This window comes from Protopterus annectens, chromosome 2.part1 (genome assembly GCF_019279795.1).
Source record: "Protopterus annectens isolate FY-2018-M chromosome 2.part1, PAN1.0, whole genome shotgun sequence".
Lineage (NCBI taxonomy): Eukaryota > Metazoa > Chordata > Ceratodontiformes > Protopteridae > Protopterus > Protopterus annectens.
In genome coordinates, this window is record NC_056729.1 from 570410438 (window position 1) to 570428591 (window position 18154).

General features: G+C 42.0%; 1 protein-coding gene across 4 annotated transcripts in view; it reads left to right on the forward strand.

The window, feature by feature from the left end:
• Nucleotides 1–3603: 3603 nt before the first annotated feature.
• The window catches only part of PTK2B (protein tyrosine kinase 2 beta), a 2401727-nt gene continuing 2387176 nt past the window's right edge, over nt 3604–18154 (forward strand). For 2 of the 4 annotated variants that reach the window (XM_044062339.1, XM_044062341.1), the window contains exon 1: nt 3605–3809. The gene's annotated coding sequence lies outside the window, so the exon portion shown is untranslated. Of the gene's footprint in view, nt 3810–18154 lie in introns of all 4 variants that reach the window. The other 2 variants (XM_044062346.1, XM_044062342.1) reach the window with 2 other exon arrangements.

Genomic DNA, 18154 nt, shown 5'->3' on the forward strand with positions numbered 1-18154 from the left:
GAGCCTAAACATGAAACTGTACTACCTGGAAGCACTTCTTACCTTAGATGATGCTGACATTTGTGCAGTCACTGAGACATGCTTCATTGACACAGAGAGTACCCTGGCTGTGCAAGGCTACAATGCCTTCCACACATTCAGACCCCAAAATGAATGTGAAATGACCAAAGGTGGAGGTATATCCATCTTCATTACAGTCAAATACACCTGGAGACTGGTTAAACAGTATGATTCTCTTGAGCTACTCCAGGTTGAAATAACTACAGGTAAACTACCCTACCAAATCATTGCTAGCTACAGGTCCCCCACCATGAACCAAAAGAAGCACCACCTACTGGGTCTTGCTAGAGTCACTCACTATACAGCAATACACTTTGGTCATGGGAGATTTCAATTATCCTTCCATCAAGTGGATGACACACATGAGCACAAACATGCTCACCCTGAGGTTCCTGGACTTTATCAATACAAATGCTGTGAAGCAGCTAGTCTGCACCCCAAAAGGGGCTCAAACTTCCTTGACTTACTACTCGCCAACATGGGGGGGGGGGGGGTCACTGCAATACCCCCTGTGTGTTGCTCTCCCTTGGTAAGGTCAGACCATAAATCTGTCTCATTTGAAGTAACGATCAGACCTGACAACCCCACAGGAGCAAAATAACTGAAACATTTCTCCAAAGCAAACTACAGCCCACTAGGTGATGGTATAAAAAGTTTCAAAACCCCTGCTAACAAAGCCAACGATGACTCCTATGGAGAGGATTACACACCTGCCCTGTATAACCACTTAAACAACTATATAGATTTGGCTGTACCTGACCGGATCAAAACCAGGTTGTCCCAAAAAAACAGGCCACCCAGGTGAACCTCAAGTATAAATAGGTTATATAACAAAAGTAAGAAACTGATGTCTAAGAACAAGAGGGAACTTACTCAACAGAAGACAAATACCCTCAACAGCTTGAACAAACAAATCAGATATCTTGTAAAGTCCTCTAAGGCTAGTTACGAAGCTAAATTAACATCTCTAGCTAAGGATAATTATAAAGGATTATTTAGCTACGTCTGAAATCTAAAAGGGAGCACCCAACTATGTGCCGAACTTCTAGTGGATAGTACCTCTCATACGAAACCTGAGGAAATTACCACCCTGCTAGCTGACAGATTTGGTGAAAACTTCACACCCCTGTCCCCACCAGCCATACCTCAAAGCATACCTGACACCAGTCCTCTACCTAGTACTTCCAAATAGCAGGTCATATCCAACCTCTCCTAGGCCAAAAACACGGCCTCTGTAGGACCAGATAACATCCCAGACTGCTTACTTAACAATCTAAAACAAGATCTAGTTGAACCACTTGGCACTCCCTTTAACCTCAGCCCGAGCACTGGCTTTGTTCCAGCTGAGTGAAGAAAAGCAACAGTAATCCCCTTGCACAAAGAGGGTGGATCAACTGACCCTGGGAACTATAGAGCCATAAGCTAACCAGCCTTGTCTGCAAGGCCATGGAAAGAATCATCATGGACCTTATCAACAAGGACATAGGCGACCTTCAAACTCTTAATCTGACTCAGTTTGGCTTTGTTAAGGGTAGATCACGCTTATTGAACCTGGTGGACTTCTTCGAGAATGTCACCAAAGCCCTGGATGAAGGCAAAATAATACATACTGCCTATCTTGGCTTAGCCAAGGCCTTTGACACAATCCCCCACTCAGGTATCATTGAGAAACTCCCGCAGCTGGGGATTATCCCATATGTCACTAGAGGGGTAGCGAACTATCTCACTGACAGAGAGCATACTGTCAAAGTTGAGGATTCCACCTCTGTCAGTAGACCAGTAACCAGTGGCAGACCACAAGGATTTGTGTTGGGCCCTCTAATGTTTGGAATCTATTTCTCAGAAGTCCATGTGAAAGTAGATGGCCTGTGGCTTACAAAGTTTGCTGATGATTGCAAACTGGGAGCAATCACTGAGTCCCCCAGTGATGTTAACATATTACAAAAGGGGCTAACACAGACACATGACTGGTGCCAAAGGCATGGACTAAATCTAAATGCAAAAAAGTGCATTATTATCCCCTTTGACAAAGAGGAAGTCCCTGTAAATTACAGTATTGACAGTATAACATGGCTCAAACCCAGTGTTGCGAGATTTGGGAAAACAGGTTGATAGCAATCTAAACTTCGGTCACCATGTCACAGTGGTAAGGAAAGCATTCTACGTTACGCATTTCATAAATAAGGGCATCACATCCAAGGCTAAGGATGTTATAACTCCTCTGTACTCAACCTGCATCAGATCACTAATAGAGTACAATGCTTCCTTTTGCATGTACCTCACCAGACACCTGCAGCAGCTGGAGAGACCACAGAGGTTTCTCACCAAGAAAATTCAGGATCTCCAAAATATGACCTACATGGAAAGACTGAAAGTCCTGTCACTGTACTCTGTATCCTACAGGCTGCTGAGAGGTGACTTGTGTCTGGCCTACAGAGCAATCTCTGACCCTGCCCTAACGGAAATGCTGCACATTTACAAATCAAATGGGACAAGAGTCACTCACTCCAGGGATCCCAAACTAGCTTGTGACATTAACAGAACATGCTGGAGAGGCAGATATATCTCCCAGAGATTGCTGCTCCTCCGGAATAAATTCCCAATTCACATGAGACAGAGCTCCTCAATGACCGTATCCAAGTGCAATCTAGACAATTGGATGGGAGAACATAAATTCACATTACAGGGGTGGCATCTATAGCCGTCATGGATGGGGCAGTCTGTACTGATCATAGACTTGCTCTGTGAATAAAGACCATCTAACCAAGGTCAATTATGGAACACGAGTATAACATGGCTAGGCTTGTAAAGGCCCTAGGCCCATTAGCCTAGTAACCTCCTATGAACCTATAAGTATGTCAGGAATACGGCATGCCCAAATGTGGCTAGTTTTACCTCTTGCCAACCATGAACTGAAGTTTGCTGTACTCTCAGTGATATTGAGTCCACTGTGTCCCTAATCCAGCAATGTGTGATTTATTTTCCTCAGTACTAGTAATATTTTGGCCTAAACATTGAAACATCCATTGAAAAAGAAATCATTTGAAATATGCATTTACATGTAGGTCAGTGTAGTGTTGTGTTAGTGATTTCCTATATACACACACACACACACACACATATATATATATATATATATATATATATATATATATATATATATATATGTGTGTGTGTGTATGTATATACATATATAGATATATATGTTCATTTTATTTTAGGAAAACTTTCACTTTCATTCCTGCAGTTAGCAATCAGTGCTACAGCAACAGCAGAAATAACTGTCCTGTTTATATAGCTTCAAGTTGTTACCAGCTAAAATAATAGCAGACCTGGCATGAGCTAATTACCATTTGCATTAGCTCAAGAAGACAGCAGGAACTGTGGAAACGCTGCTTTATTTCTGCATGCCTTCCAGTTTCTAAAAACACTACGCAATCAAATAGCAGTCTTGCTAAGTGAAAAGTAGTTTATCAGGGTGTTTCTACTGCAGAACTTATGGTAACAGCCTACACACTCTAAGGAAGTGTGTGTGTGAGAGAGAGAGAGAGATATGCAGAGGTGGGGCCTCAAAGGAATAGTCACCTTCTTGATGAAACAGTTAAGTCTGAAAAACATTGCTTTGAGAGTGTGTCTTCTACCTTTGTTTTGAAACAATAAGACGGGCTTTATACAATAAGGTTAGTGGGAGAGGACCCCAGCCAGAGGGAGGAGTTCAGGGGAAATGAGTATGCTGTTCTGTTGTTCAGGTAAGTGCAAATGCTTTCATTACAAGGGGATTTTTTTTTTGGGGGGGGGGGGGTGAGTTCAGTTTAAATACAAAAATAACTTTTTTGGGTGAGAGGTCTTTAGTGAACTTTGAGCACAGAAGATTAGTGTTCCTTTAGTTATGAAAGCAATTTATTGTCATTTCATACTGGGCAAGTCCTGAAGAAACAGGAAGTGTAGCATAGTTAGAGGGAGGGGGATCTTCTATCTTAACTGAATGGTGTACGCTTCTGACATGTGTTGCATGCAGGTGCTGAGTTTTCTGCATACAGTTTGAATGTTCCAGCAGGGAATAAGGTAGCTGATTTAGGGGGAAAGGTAGTTACTCCGCTTTGAAGTTATGAAATTAAACTTGAGTGATGCAGCTGGTATGTAACAAGTAGAGATGCTTGTTTTCTGTCTGTGCAGCTTTTTATAGGGCACCTGAAAGTGTTATGTGCATGTGCTTAGTATGTTTGTCCTAAAAGTATAAGCGATTGTTACCTGGTTAAAGATTTCTAACTAATGCTGTATGAGTAGAGCTTGCTGTGTAGATGAAACCCACAGCTGTTGCTTATTCTGTTAGCTTCTTTAAATGAGCCTAATTTAACACACATGTTATGACTTTAGCCGTTTACTGTTTTACACTACTGGAAAAAATAATAATGGTTAAGATAAATTAGACCAATCCTTTGCAAGGTGTGTTTAATGCTCAAACATATTTACTCCTAAATTACCAATAAACTCTAGCAGTAGTTTCACAGGAACTGCAGAACGTTGTATTGGCTGAGTTTTAAGAGGTTGTAATCTGCTCTTAATCTTGTATTTGAAACCTCTAGGATTATAAAAGAAGTCCACGTGCCTTTACCACAACACTTGTTTTTGTTTGTACTTAATACCACGGCTCTTTGTTAGTCCTAAAAAATGTCCCAGGTGTGAGAGCAGCAGCCAAGATTGACATACACATTCCAGTTGTTCCAAAAGTAAGCTGTTTTATATGAAGTAGTGGGCAAAGATTTCCAGTTGCAGATCTCGAGTATAATATTGTAATCAGTTTTTATTTTGTTGTGCTGACATGTAGTCAGAGTGGTTTGTAACAGCACTTATTAAAAAAAGAACAGTATTTCAGCCAGTGAACTAAAAAGCAACTGTAGATTTTGCCTTAACTTGTGGATTCTCCGTTTGAAGCACAGTAAAGTAAGGGTGGATCTAAAAGCTGTATAGCTGAAGGGCAAGAAAAACAGTTCTAGCCCTGAACGCTCAGAAAGTGCAATTAAGTGAATGTTTCACACATCCCAGTATTAGAAATGGTTAAGTGCAAATTAACAGCATTTGTGAAGTCTGCAGAAGGGTGTCACCCCTGCATTTCTGTGCAATTCTGATACTGATGTGTTTATGAAAAGAACAGGGAAATGTTGCTGTTTTCAGTGAAATAATAAACATTTCTGGTGGTCATTCAAAAGGAGGTAGAGTGCTAGTGACAAAAAAAAGTGCACTCTCATTAGATCTCACTCACCTTATTCCCCATGAGTGGAATCATGTTGGAACAGTAATATTTTCCATTATGTGTTCAGTTTCTGGACATATCATTTTGATAATAAAGACAAGGTGAAAACATGCACCTATGTTCTCAGTGGGATAACCCTTTTGCTAAAATACTAATAAAATGTTGACACATTACACATTTAGTTTTCACAAAATAATTAACATGAGTATGTTTTTTGGACACCTAGGGCTAGAAAATTGTAATCCCCTTTGTTATAAACTGTGTTTGCATTAATCTGGCCTTGGTTATACCCAGCTAATACTACTGGACTAGTACTGAGTCCTATTAACTGTCTGCACTCTGAACTGACATATTCTGCTTGTGCTTCACTGGCTTAGAGATTTATTCCTTACAATAATATAAAGACCATTATACTAAAAAACTCTTTTCATCCAGTTCTCTTTGCAGTTCAACTTTCATCACAACTGTTATTTGTTTTTGTTGTTTTACATTAAAATTGCCTGGTTGATTACAAAATAATGATGTTAAACCACAGATTTAAGATAAGCATTCATTGCCAGAAGGAGAATGTTTACACAAATATGTTTTAGTGTGTCTGTAAAGTAAGTTCCCTAATAAAAACCCAACCAAAAAAAATATGCACACCCAGCTGCTAGTTGCTTGGTGGCCAGTCAAGGACTGGTTCTAGCTGATGGGAGAGTGCCAGGGTTTCCAATACCCTGATATGGGGAAAAGACTGAATGAAAAAGGCACTCTATCTTCAGAGGATAAAAGAACAATCCCGAATCATAACCTCACAATGTCCAGATTTGTGCCTTGTGTTTTTGGTCAGTTCTTCATAAACTATGTGGATTCTGACAAACCATTGCGGGTTGAAGTCACTAAATAATGACATGTATTTGTGTTTCAGACTTCATATCCTCTAAAAATACATTCTAACACAAACCTTGTTATTCTAGTGCCTTTATAAGTTTATAAGAGCAATATTTAAAAGCTGTCCCTATTTTTGGGCCTTTGTTCCCCCATTATTTTAGACTTTGTCCAGATTTCTTGTGCTAAGAGGTTGAGAGATATGTCCCAAATGCAAGCTTTATTCCTAGGTGCTCTGTTTTTCTACTTTACTCAGACTTGTTTTACACTCTTTTTAGCTTAACATGCTGATAAAATACCTGAGGAAAACAGCCTTTTCATTTGGATGTCCCTCCACAGACATATATAGCTTACAAAACTGTTGAGTGCATTTGGCAGCATCAAACAAATGCAGTGCTACTAGTGAGGGGCATAGCTTGTGTTTTTTTCCTCCAGGAGAAATAAGTGGAAGGACTCCGCATTTTTTCTCTGCCAGACAGCTCTTCCTGTCACCTCTTCTTATGATAGATTGTTAAACCAGCCTAGCAATGTATGATGCTTCTTTCGACAGGCCTCTGCAAGGAGGGTCTTGACTAACAGGTCTGCAGAACTAACAAGTGCTGACACGACTGAAAGCTGAATCAGCCTCTGTTGCGATTATTTAGTGCTCTGTCTCCTCTCCCTTAAAACAGCTGCACTGATGAAACAAAATATATGCCATTATCTTTGCATGCTGTGCCATCTTTCAAATAGCAATTGTTTCAAATAATTGTCAAGGGGGACTTTTAAGTCTGCCTTTTTTGTATTATCAAAACTGAAAGTACAGACAGTACCAAATCACGTATATTAACAAGGGCCTTTCCTAGCCGTAATTTCCTTTGGAATATTCATTGCAGTCTGTTAGACGTGGGAAGTGTGAACAGTGTTTTTGTCACAGGAGCAGGATGAAAAAAGAAATGTTGCAAGTCACTGGTTTAGAGTGCACTGCCACTGACTAAAGGCGGTACAAGGAGCTTGTTGATTACTTGAAGGAATGAATTAAGTTAACAAGGCTATTCCCTATTGGGTAAGAAAACTGTAAAGGTACATGCAGACAGTGAAAGGTGCCACAGTCTTAATATGAGGCATTTGTGGATCCTTGTTCTGTTTTCATGTTATGCATTATCGGCATTCCAAATTTATTGTTTATGTTAGAGAGGGAGTACATTGAAAGAAAGTATACCACATGGATTGTTGCAGCAAATTATGCATCACAATAAGCTTTCAGTTAAGAAGTACATCAGGTTTAAACCAAGTTGCTTAACACTCTGCTTGTCTGAGCATATAGTAATGGTGTGACTGCAGTTTCATATGTTATGGAGCACAAGTTAAGAACTTGGTACTTAGTTGTATAAAAAAAAGCAACTAGTGTGCACATTAAGGAGACCCCACACAACAAGTTTTGGTTTAGTATTAATTGTTGTCTGTACTGTTACAGGAAGCAAGCTAGCCAACTGTAAACCCTTCTAGTATCATCTCCATGTAGGAATAAGGGTCTAACAATGGATATGCACTTTCCTTCTATATCTTCAGACAGCTTGGTGGATATCTGTAACAATGGATATGCACTTCCCTTCTGTCTCTGCAGACAGCTTGGTGGATATCCAGATTAAATGTTTCAATTGTCTCATTTACTGACAGACACATAATTCTTAATCAAAACACTATAATATGTCAGAGATGTAGTTATATAAAGTCACTGGAGGCAAGCCTGTCACATACAAGCACTTACAGTACAACACAGATTCTCAGAAACACGCACACACACACACCATGCATAGTATGGAATGAACACACACACCCACTGAGGCTCTTAAATGTAGTTTTCCAAAACCACAAAGACATCTTAGACCTTGCAGTCACAAAAAGTATCCCCAGCAACCTCCAAAGCACTGTACCCAAACAACACTAACCGTGACACATACAGACCCATCTCACAGTGTCTCCTCTTATAAGCGTCTCCTCTTATAAGCCCATAAGCATAACACCACACAACCCAACTTTTTGATCATAGGAGACTCCATTTAAGACGCACAGATGTCCCACTCATGAGGCTGAATATGGAAAGGGTCATGGGCCAGGATCAGCCCGATCACACATTCAGTCAGTTCATTGAACCACACATAACTCAATCATAGTCCATGTGGATGTAAATGACTTGAGATATACCTCCCTGGACTATATGAAGAAAGAAACATGACAGAGTTCTTGGATTATGAATCACAGGCTGGTATGAGCCTAGAATTGAACAGCATTCTACTCACTCCAAGATGATGCCACAACATTAATGGAAAATAATTGATATTAGTAATTGGCTTAGATTTTGGTGTCATTCAAAGGAGGCACAATAATTGTCAGCTTGGGAGGATGCGGTTAGCAGACCTCTCTGCTCTGCCTGGGATGGTTTGCACCTGTCCCCTCTGGGCCTCCAAGTATTGGCCTTGTCCTTCCCCCAAAGTGCCTTTTTTGGGCATTGCAAACCCGATAAACATTCTTTCATAGCAAAACCAACCCAAGAACATCTGAAGGTGTTACTGCTCAATGTCAGGAGTCTAAACAAGAAACTCTACTCCCACCAAGCTCTCCTTACCTTGGAGAATGTAGACATCCATGCAATTACTGAGACATTACTTAGAGCCGAGGAGAGCACCACAATAGTGCAGGGCTGTAATGCCTTCCATGCATTTTCACCAGCTACCGCACAGCAAGGGGCAAATGGTGGAGATGTCTCAATTTTTATCAAAAACAAATGCATCTTAAGAGTGGTCAAACAGTATGGTATGCATGGGCTTCTCCACATCTGCACTAACACAGAAAAGCCCCACGCCATATAAGTTGCAGGTCCCCATCTATGATCCAGGAAACCCATAGCTCTTACTAAAATGTACTGGATACATTTCCCATTTAGCCCAAGGGTGACTGGGAATCACCCATCTACAGACATGCAGGCCCAGAGGTTTCTGGATTTTAACACCTGACCCCCCCCCCCCCAGCAGCAACTAAACAAAAAAAACTTCTTGAAAGAATCAACAACTTATGGGATGGGATGGTATAAATGGCTTCACTGCACCTCCTCCCTCATATCAAACTGGCAACTATGCTGAGTTCTACACCAATGCTTTATACAAACACCTGTATAACTGCATTGACTCTGCCGTTCCTGGTAGGGCCAAAACAAACCCCTCAAGGAAGAGCAAACCTGTCTGGTGGACATCTGCCATTAGCAAGCTTTACAATAAGAGTAAGAAATTGCTGTCTAAGAGTAAGAGAAAGTGATCCCTAAACTAGAAACAGTCCCTCCTCAGCTTAAACAAGCAAATAAGACTTCTTGTGAAGTACTCCAAAGCAAATTACAAATCCAAATTAGCTTCCTCAACGAAGGACAACCATAAAGCGTTCTTTAGTTACAACCGTAACCTAAAATGAAAGGCCCAGATTTGTTCTGAACTGTAACTTAATGATGCCACATATACTGAGTCTATGGTGGTACCCCATGACATCCCTACCACCTGTCCCCAACATTGTATCTCAAAAAAGCAGATTGTAAACGCCCTTTCTAAGGCCAAAAACAACATTCCAGTCTGTGTCCTTCATGGGCTTCAAGAAGAATTAATAACACCATCGGGTACTCTTTTTCAATCATAGTCTAAGCACTGGCTTCGTCCCAGATTAATGGAAAACTACCACCATTATCCCCTTGCACAAAGGTGGTGATTCCACTGACCCTGGGAACTATAGACCTGTTAGCCTGACTAGCCTTATCTGCAAGGCCATGGAGTAAATCCTTATGGACCTTAACAAAGGTATAGATAATCTCCGAACACTTGACTGTACTCAGTTTGGATTTGTCAAAGGGAGATCATGCCTGTTAAACCTGAATGACTTCTTTGAGACAGTCACCAAGGCCCTGGATGAGGGGAAATCTGTGCATACAGCCTACAGAGACTTTGCCAAGGCTTTTGACACTATCTGCCACTCGGCATCATTGACTAACTCATCCAGCTAGGTATCAACCCTTGTATCATTAGATGGATCACTAACTGGCTTACTGATAGAACCCATATAGTCAAAATAGGGGAATCCACCTCCAACAGCAGACCTGTAACCAGTGGTGTTCCACAGGGATCAGTCCTGGGACCTCTACTGTTTGGAATCTATTTCTCCAAAGTACAAGCAAAATTTAAAGGTCTGTGGCTGACAAAGTTTGCTGATGACTGCAAACTGGGAGCAGTCATAGAATCTCCAAATGATGTTGACATCCTACAAGAGGGTCTTACATAAACAAATGATTGGTGCCAAAAGTCATGGCCTTAAACTCAGTGCAAAAAATGTATTATCCCTTTCGGTAAGAGTGATGTTCCTGCTAACTACCACGTCATTACAACCCTTTAAGTATGCACTCAGTGGTAAGAGACCTGGGCACACAGGTTAACATCAGTCTTACCTTTGTTCACCATGTCTCCACAGTGGTAAGAAGGGCATTCTGTTTTGCTCATCTCATAAGTAAAGGCATTGCCTCCAGACAAAAAGAAGTTATAACCTCCCTGTACTCTTCCCTCATCAGGCCAATAATTGAGTACAATGCCCCTTTTGGTATGTACCTTTCCAAGCACCTGTAGCAATTGGAGAGACCACAAAGGTTCCTCACAAGGATAATTCAAGGTCTTCAGCATTTGTCCTACATGGATCATCTGAGATCACTGTCACTTCATTCTGTTTCATACAGACTACTCATAGTAGATCTATGCCTTGCATATACGGCAATCTCTGACCCTGCTTTATTGGCGGTGCTGCATATCCGCAAGTCAAATGGTACATGGGTCACTTGCTCTAAAGACCTTAACCTGGTATGTAATATTAATAGAACCTACTGGAGGGAGAGATTTGTCTCCCAGAGGTTACCACATCTTTGGACAGACTCCTACTTCATGTCAAACAGAGCACCTTATTGGCCCTCTTCAAACACAATCTGGACAGTTGGATGGTTAACCATAAATTCACCATGGGAGCTCCACCTGTGTCCCTCTTGGACAGGGGCAGTAGGTGCTGATCATGGAAATAAGGGTAGAACTTGGCTAGGCTTGTAACGGCCCTAGGGCCATTATTCTAGTAACTTCCTATGATCCTACTGGCATGAGAGGTGTGTGTGTGTGTGTGTGTGTGTGTGTGTGTGTGATTAATTATGCATGGCAGATTAATTAATTAAATGTGATCAGCTTCAAACTCCTCTTTACCTTGGTTATAGGAGACAAAAGCCCAAATCCTCTATACGAACTGCCAGACTACATGAGGGGTGCATTTTCAAGAAATTGAGAGTTTTATTGCATGTTTGAGGAGTTATGATCTTCAAGGGAAGATAAGTTTACTGTTGCTCATATTGCCTGATTTCAGTGCGCAGCTGTTTTGTTTAGCCAATGCCATCAGTATTTGTACAATAAAGTTTAAAAATAGTGTTAATAACACAACAGCTAGTATGCTTGCCTTTAGAGCAGAAAGCTTTGGGTTCTACACCCACACCATGTAGATGGAATGCGTCAGGGGTGGGGGTAATGCATTCCTAAGTGCGTCTTACTTTGGATGCAATGTTTAGTAACTATGAACCTGTTGTCAATTTGCCAGCCATTCCCAATTGCAGTACTTCCAGCTTACTTTTTTTTTGTGTAGCATATGCAATGTATTCCTCAAGGGCAGCAGGCACTGAATTTGTTGATGAAACACTGAAATGTAAAGTTGTTTGCCAGCAATAATCTCTTCATGAGTTACAGAACTCTTTTTAATGTGGAATTATTCAGAAGACTTTTACTTCAGAAGAGATCGTGCAAATTGATGGGTTTGAGTGGCCTTTTTATGGTTGAAATGTTCTGTAATGGGTAGTTTTTGTCATTAGGTTTTGTTTCGGTGCTTACTGGAAAAATGTTCAAAATGACAAATTTAAAGCACACTCTAACAAATGGCACTGTATTATACAAAGAATAGAATTTAATTTAATACAATCAGGAAGGTGAATCAAAGAGCACATGCATGGATGGACCTAAAAATGTATACAAGGGGCCTATGGTTGGAAAGTAGCCCGAAGATAAACTTAATCTGCCACTGGCCACATACATTTTCTTTGAATGTGACTTTCAATGCAGGTTCAATGAATGAGAGTTTTAAGGGCAGAGAAGTTTACTGTTTTCATACCAAGTCTGTCTTCATTGTGAGACTGCGTTGTTTCTTCAGCAAATGGCTATCAGTGTTGCTACTAAAAAATTTGAAATAAAAGTTTTAAATTAAATCCAAATATCTGAAATGATTGTAGAAGTAAAGAAAAAAATAGTATGCACACTGACAGGTTTGAATAGTGTTTGTAGTAACTGGGGAGAAATAACCAAGTAATGGGGACATAGGTTCATAGGTACTGGGCTATCTGCCCGAAGGCATATATTAGCCCAGCCACGTTGTGCAGTATTCATCGCCCCTTTGATTAGTTCCCTAGGCCCTTGATCTAGCAGCTAGTAACCTTGGCCCCTATCTAGTAGAGCTGTTGGTATGATCCCTGGTGTGAACTTTCTGTTACCCATCCACTCGTCAAGGTTCCTCTTGAAGAGTGATAGTGAGGGGCTCTGTCCTATCTAGATCGGGACCTTGTTCCATAGCAAGGGAAGTCTTTGCGAAGGGAATCTATCCCTCCAGCATGTTCTATTCATTGTTGTGCTGAGGTTTATATCCCTAGAGCATTTAGCTCGAGTAGATTTGGTTTTGCTAAGATGGAGCATGTTCAACAGTTCTGGGTTGGACATGGCTCTGTATGTTAGACAGAGATCGCCTCTGAGAAGGCGCTATGCAACAGAGAAAAGCCTTAGTTTTTTCAATCGTGCTGTATAGGGCAACTGTTTGAGGCCAGTAATCCTCTTAGTGAGGTACCTCTGTGGTCTCTCCAGCTGCTGGAGATGCCTAGCCAGGTACATTCCAATTGGTGCATTATACTCAATAATGGGTCTGATGAGGGAAGATTGGAGGGGCACCACTACATCCTTAGATCTTGATGCGAACCCTTTTGTGATCAGATGGGTCACATAGAAGGATTTTCTAACCACCTTGGCAACATGGTTATCAAAGGAAAGCTGGCTGTCTACTTGGGTCCCTAGATCCCTTATTACTTCTTCAGATTTCAGGGGGTTACCTCCTATGTGGTAGTTCACGCATACTCTGTTTTTTCCAAAGTGGATTACTACGCATTTTTTAGCATTTAGCTTGAGACCATGGCTTTGACACCATGCATCAGTCTAATTAAGGCCCTTCTGGAGGATATCCTTGTCGGCCCGAGACTCTATTATAGCACCAGTTTGCAGTCATCCGCAAACTTGGTCAGCCACAGCCCTTCAGTGCCTGCCTGTACTTCTGAGAAGTATATGCCAAACAGGAGGGGCCCCAGGGCAGATCCCTGAGGCACACCACTTGTTACTGGTCTGGATTCGGACATAGATCCCGCTACTCTTACTTTATGGGATCTGTCTGAGAGCCAGTTTGCGATCCATCTTGTGACGTTAGGGTTTATGCCTAGGTTGGTGAGTTTATCAATAATACCCAAATGGGGAATGGTATCAAATGCTTTAGCAAGGTCAAGGTAAGCCGTGTGTACCTCCTTTCCCTTATCTGTAGCCTGATTAACTGCCTCAAAGAATTACACCAGGTTTAGGAGGCATGATCTGCCCTTGAAGAAACAGAACTGTGTGGGGTCAAGTGTTTGGAGGTTCCCAATGTCTCCATTTATGAGTTCCATAATGATTCGCTCCATTGCCTTACAGATCAGACTGGTCAGGCTTATTGGTCGGTAGTTTCCAGGGTTGGTTGTGGGCCCACCCTTGTGCAGCGGAACCACCGTTGCTGTGTGCCATTCTATGGGCACATATCCTGTCGAGAGGCTGAGACTGAACAGGGTATTCAGAGGCAGCATTAATTCATTTTGGAGCTCGTGTATGACACAGCCCGGGACACCATCTGGTCCCATGGAGGCAGTGTTTTTAGTTTTAGATAGAGCCTTATTAACCAACGTATCAGTAATAATTGGAGTTGCACAATCCTCTGGAATAGTAATAGGCCCTGTAGGTGGTGAGGTGGGGGGGGGGATTTGCACTGAACCTGTCAGCCAAGATGTTGGCAATGTCAGTGGGGTCAGTGTATTTTGTTCCATTTTGTACTAGCTTAGAACAGACCTGAGCGTTGCCTTTAGGTTTTTGACATAACCACAGAAGGCCTTATGGTTATCCTTGATAACTTTCTTTTCGAAATTGGCTTTAGTTGACTTGATGAGGGCCCTCAATTTCTTACTAATGCTGATCAGGGATCATTTTTCTACTTGAGATTTGGCCTTTTTTTGTATACGTCTCCTCCTTTTATTGTATAGTTTGCTTATGGCCGGGGTCCACCAGACTGGTTTCTTCTTGCTTGAGGAAGGAGTCTTGGATTTATTTGGGATAGCACAGTCCATGCAATCTTGAAGATGTATATAAAGTGCCTTGGTGTAGGATTCTGCATCCTGGATATCATTATCCTTCTGCAAGGGAATAGTGAAGTTTTCCACTTCTGACGCAAGTAGTTTGAAGTTTGCTTTGGAAAGGTTTTTTACGATGGTTTCTTTGACTGGGGGAGGTGGAGGGGTGAGGACATCCAGGGTTATCAGTTTGTGGTCTGATCTGACCAGAGAGGGATAGATAACGGGTGTGTTACAATGGGCACCCATATTTGTGATGACTAAATCCAATATGTTGTCCCCTCTAGTGTTAGAACATACCAGTTGTTCAAGGGCATTTGAATTTATAAATTCTATGAACCACTGGGCATAGGAGTTAGAACTTTGGTAGTTCGCCCAGTCTATACCAGGGTAGTTGAAATCACCCAAAATTATGGTGTTTGGTAGGACCTTTATATTTTCCAATGCCTCAAGGAATGCTGAGTGAGCATCTTGGGACATAGTGGGCGATCTATAACAGGCTATGACTTGAAATGTGGTTTTGCCTGCTGATAGTTGCGCATGGATGATCTCTGGGACATCATGCTGTGCCACTAACCTGGAGATGTGGGTATCCTTGATGAATATGGATACACCTCTGCCCTTTGTACTGTGATCCGGTAACTGGGGCTGGAAGGTATGATATGAATTGTAACCTGGTAGTGCTGGGGTGCTCTCTGGAACCATGAACCAGGTTTCCGTCACTGCACAAACATCAATTTTCTCCATACTGAGGAATGCCTCGAGTGCGTGCATTTTGAGGTTGAGACTTCTGGCGTTGAGTAGCATCACCCTTAGTTTTTGGTTACCTGTGCTGGTTACGGTGGTTGGTTTGTCCTTTGAGCCTTGCCTAAAAAAAGGCACTATGGGGACGGCAAGAGCCTTGGCCAGTATTCGAAAGCCTAGGGGTGACAGGTGCAAACCATCTCTGGCGAAACAGCGAGACTTGTCTATCATGTCATCCTAGGCAGACAGACACTGGATCCCCTTAGAATAACACCAGAAGCTTAGCCAATTGTTGAAATTGATCATTTTGTCTTTGTATTGTGGTATCATTCTAGGTGAAGGTAGTATGCTACTCAAGATCAGGGTCATACCAGCTTGGGCTACATGATCAGAGAGCTCCTCAATGTCTCTTTTCATGTAGTCCAAGGAGGTACGTCTTAGATCATTCACACCAACATGTACAGTGACAGCGTCATACTTGTACTTGTTCTGGAGTGACCTAAGTGCCTGTGTTATGTGGTGGATCCTAGCACCCGACAGGCAGCTGACAGTAACCTTCTCCTTGTTCAGCCTGGTGAGTGGAACATCTGTGTGCCTTACTATAGAGTCTCCTATTACTAGCGTGTTGGGTATGGTGTTTTGCCTTAGGGGCTGTCGTGAGGCACACTGCTGAGGTGAATTATGTGTTTTCTGGCTTGTGTTTTGAGGTGCAAGTTGCTTGCTTGCTTGTCTGCTTTGGAGGGCCCTGTTTCTTTTTCAGATTGGTACCTAGTGCCTCCGAATATGTTTTTGTGTATTTATGTTTATGTTTTGCCGGTGCTTGTTTTGTAGATCCATGTGTGACTGGTGGTGTGATGCTAGTGTGTCTCTTCTCCTCTTGACTGTCTGTTACAGTCATGGGTTGAGAGCGCTTAGCCTCCAGTCTGGCTGTGTATTTGCATCTCTCACAAGTGTTTGTGTCTAGAGGTAAGAGGAGAGGGTTGCCTGTATACATGAGGCAGTTGGGACATTGCCTCAGGATGCCCAATTCCACCAGATGAACTGGAGAGTACACCTGAAGCTGACCTCTGGACATGCTTGGAAAAGTAAATTTCACTTGTCTTGCGGACAATCGAGGGTCTTATGCTGTATTATAATAGTGCTGTCTAGGAGATTTGGAAAATAATAGTGCTGTCTAGGAGATTTGGACAAGTGCTGATTTGGGTTATGCAAGTGCTGCAATAAGAGCAGTTGATCTGAAGCACTTGAGTTGAGACTTGCTTAGTTCTAAGGGAAAATTTGCAGTGCACACTTTGTGGAGCCAGGAATAGTATACCCAGCTAACTGGCGCTGCCCGACACTGCTCTGTGCGCAAGACCGTGCAAAAAGAGAGTTGCAGGGTTTTAAGAGAGAGAGATCAAGGAGTTTGGAATTGACCCAAAATGGCCAATAAAACTACAATTTCTAGGCAGTAACCAGTCCTACAGGGACAGGCAGGCTGCTCAGAGTTAACCACTGCCACTTGTGAACACAGAGACTTCCCTTTAGCCCAAGTAAGCACTGGCCTCCAAGAAACTTACAAACAGTTCAGAACAGCAACTCTGTAACTGAACTTTCTTTTAAATTATAGAAAGTGGGAAAATAGCAAGATTTTTTTTGTTTTTGTTTAAGGATAGCAGAGACACACAAGTAGCAAACTAGTCAGATCAGTGCAATAAATGACCCCAACACGTGTGTGCTAGGTCAGAGGCAGGTAAAATTTTAAGAAAAAACTATTTTAAGTGCAACACAAAAAATGCAATAAACAGGCTCTAGGTATGTTCTAAATACTGTTTCTAACACAGGTATCAACTTTTGCAAACAAGAAAACACCGAAAAGTAGGAGGCAATGCAGTTTTTCTAAGAAATAAATCAGAAGAAAATACTTAAAATCTCAAAAGTGGCTCCTTTCTTCTCTCAGCGTTTTCTCCTCTTGGTAGGTGCTTCAGCAACAACTATCAAGCCTGGAAAGATGCCAAAACCATGCGGTTGCAGGGTTTTAAGAAAGAGAGATCAAGGAGTTTGGAATTGACCCAAAATGGCCAATAAAACTCCAGTTTCTAGGCAGTAACCACTCCTACAGGGACAGTCAGGCTGCTCAGTGTTAACCACTGCCACTGCTGAACACAGAGACTTCCCTTTAGCCCAAGTAAGCACTGGCCTCCAAGAAACTTACAAACAGTTCAGAACAGCAACTCTGTAATTGAACTTTTTTTAAAATTATAGAAAGTGGGAAAATAGCAATGGCTGGGGGAGTGATGTATTACCCTGCCTAGGGCCCCATTTGACCATGATCCATCTTTGCTTATACACCCTCCATAAAACAACCCTAGGGTATCAACCTGCCTGATACATTTGAGAAACATGGCTAGAACTGAAAAAGCCCCCCACCAGGGGTGAGTATGTTCTGTAGCTGTCGGATACTTAATTAGTTTCTAGATGCTGATTTTCATACATGATTTTGCCACCTCTTGTAGCTCTGAGAGATAAAATCCTAACTATAGCTCAGGTGACCAAATATTGATTAGTGTCTCTGGCATTTGACAGAGCTGCCAGGGGAGGGTGGGTATGACTATTCTGGGTTGTGTGAAGGGTGGAGCAGGATACATACAGCTACAATCCCTTAGCGGAGGAGCAGTAGGGGGTGGGCTTTTGCTTCATCAAGCTACTTGCTGATGGTAACCTCCATTAGCAAGTGTATGGGAGGTGGTAGC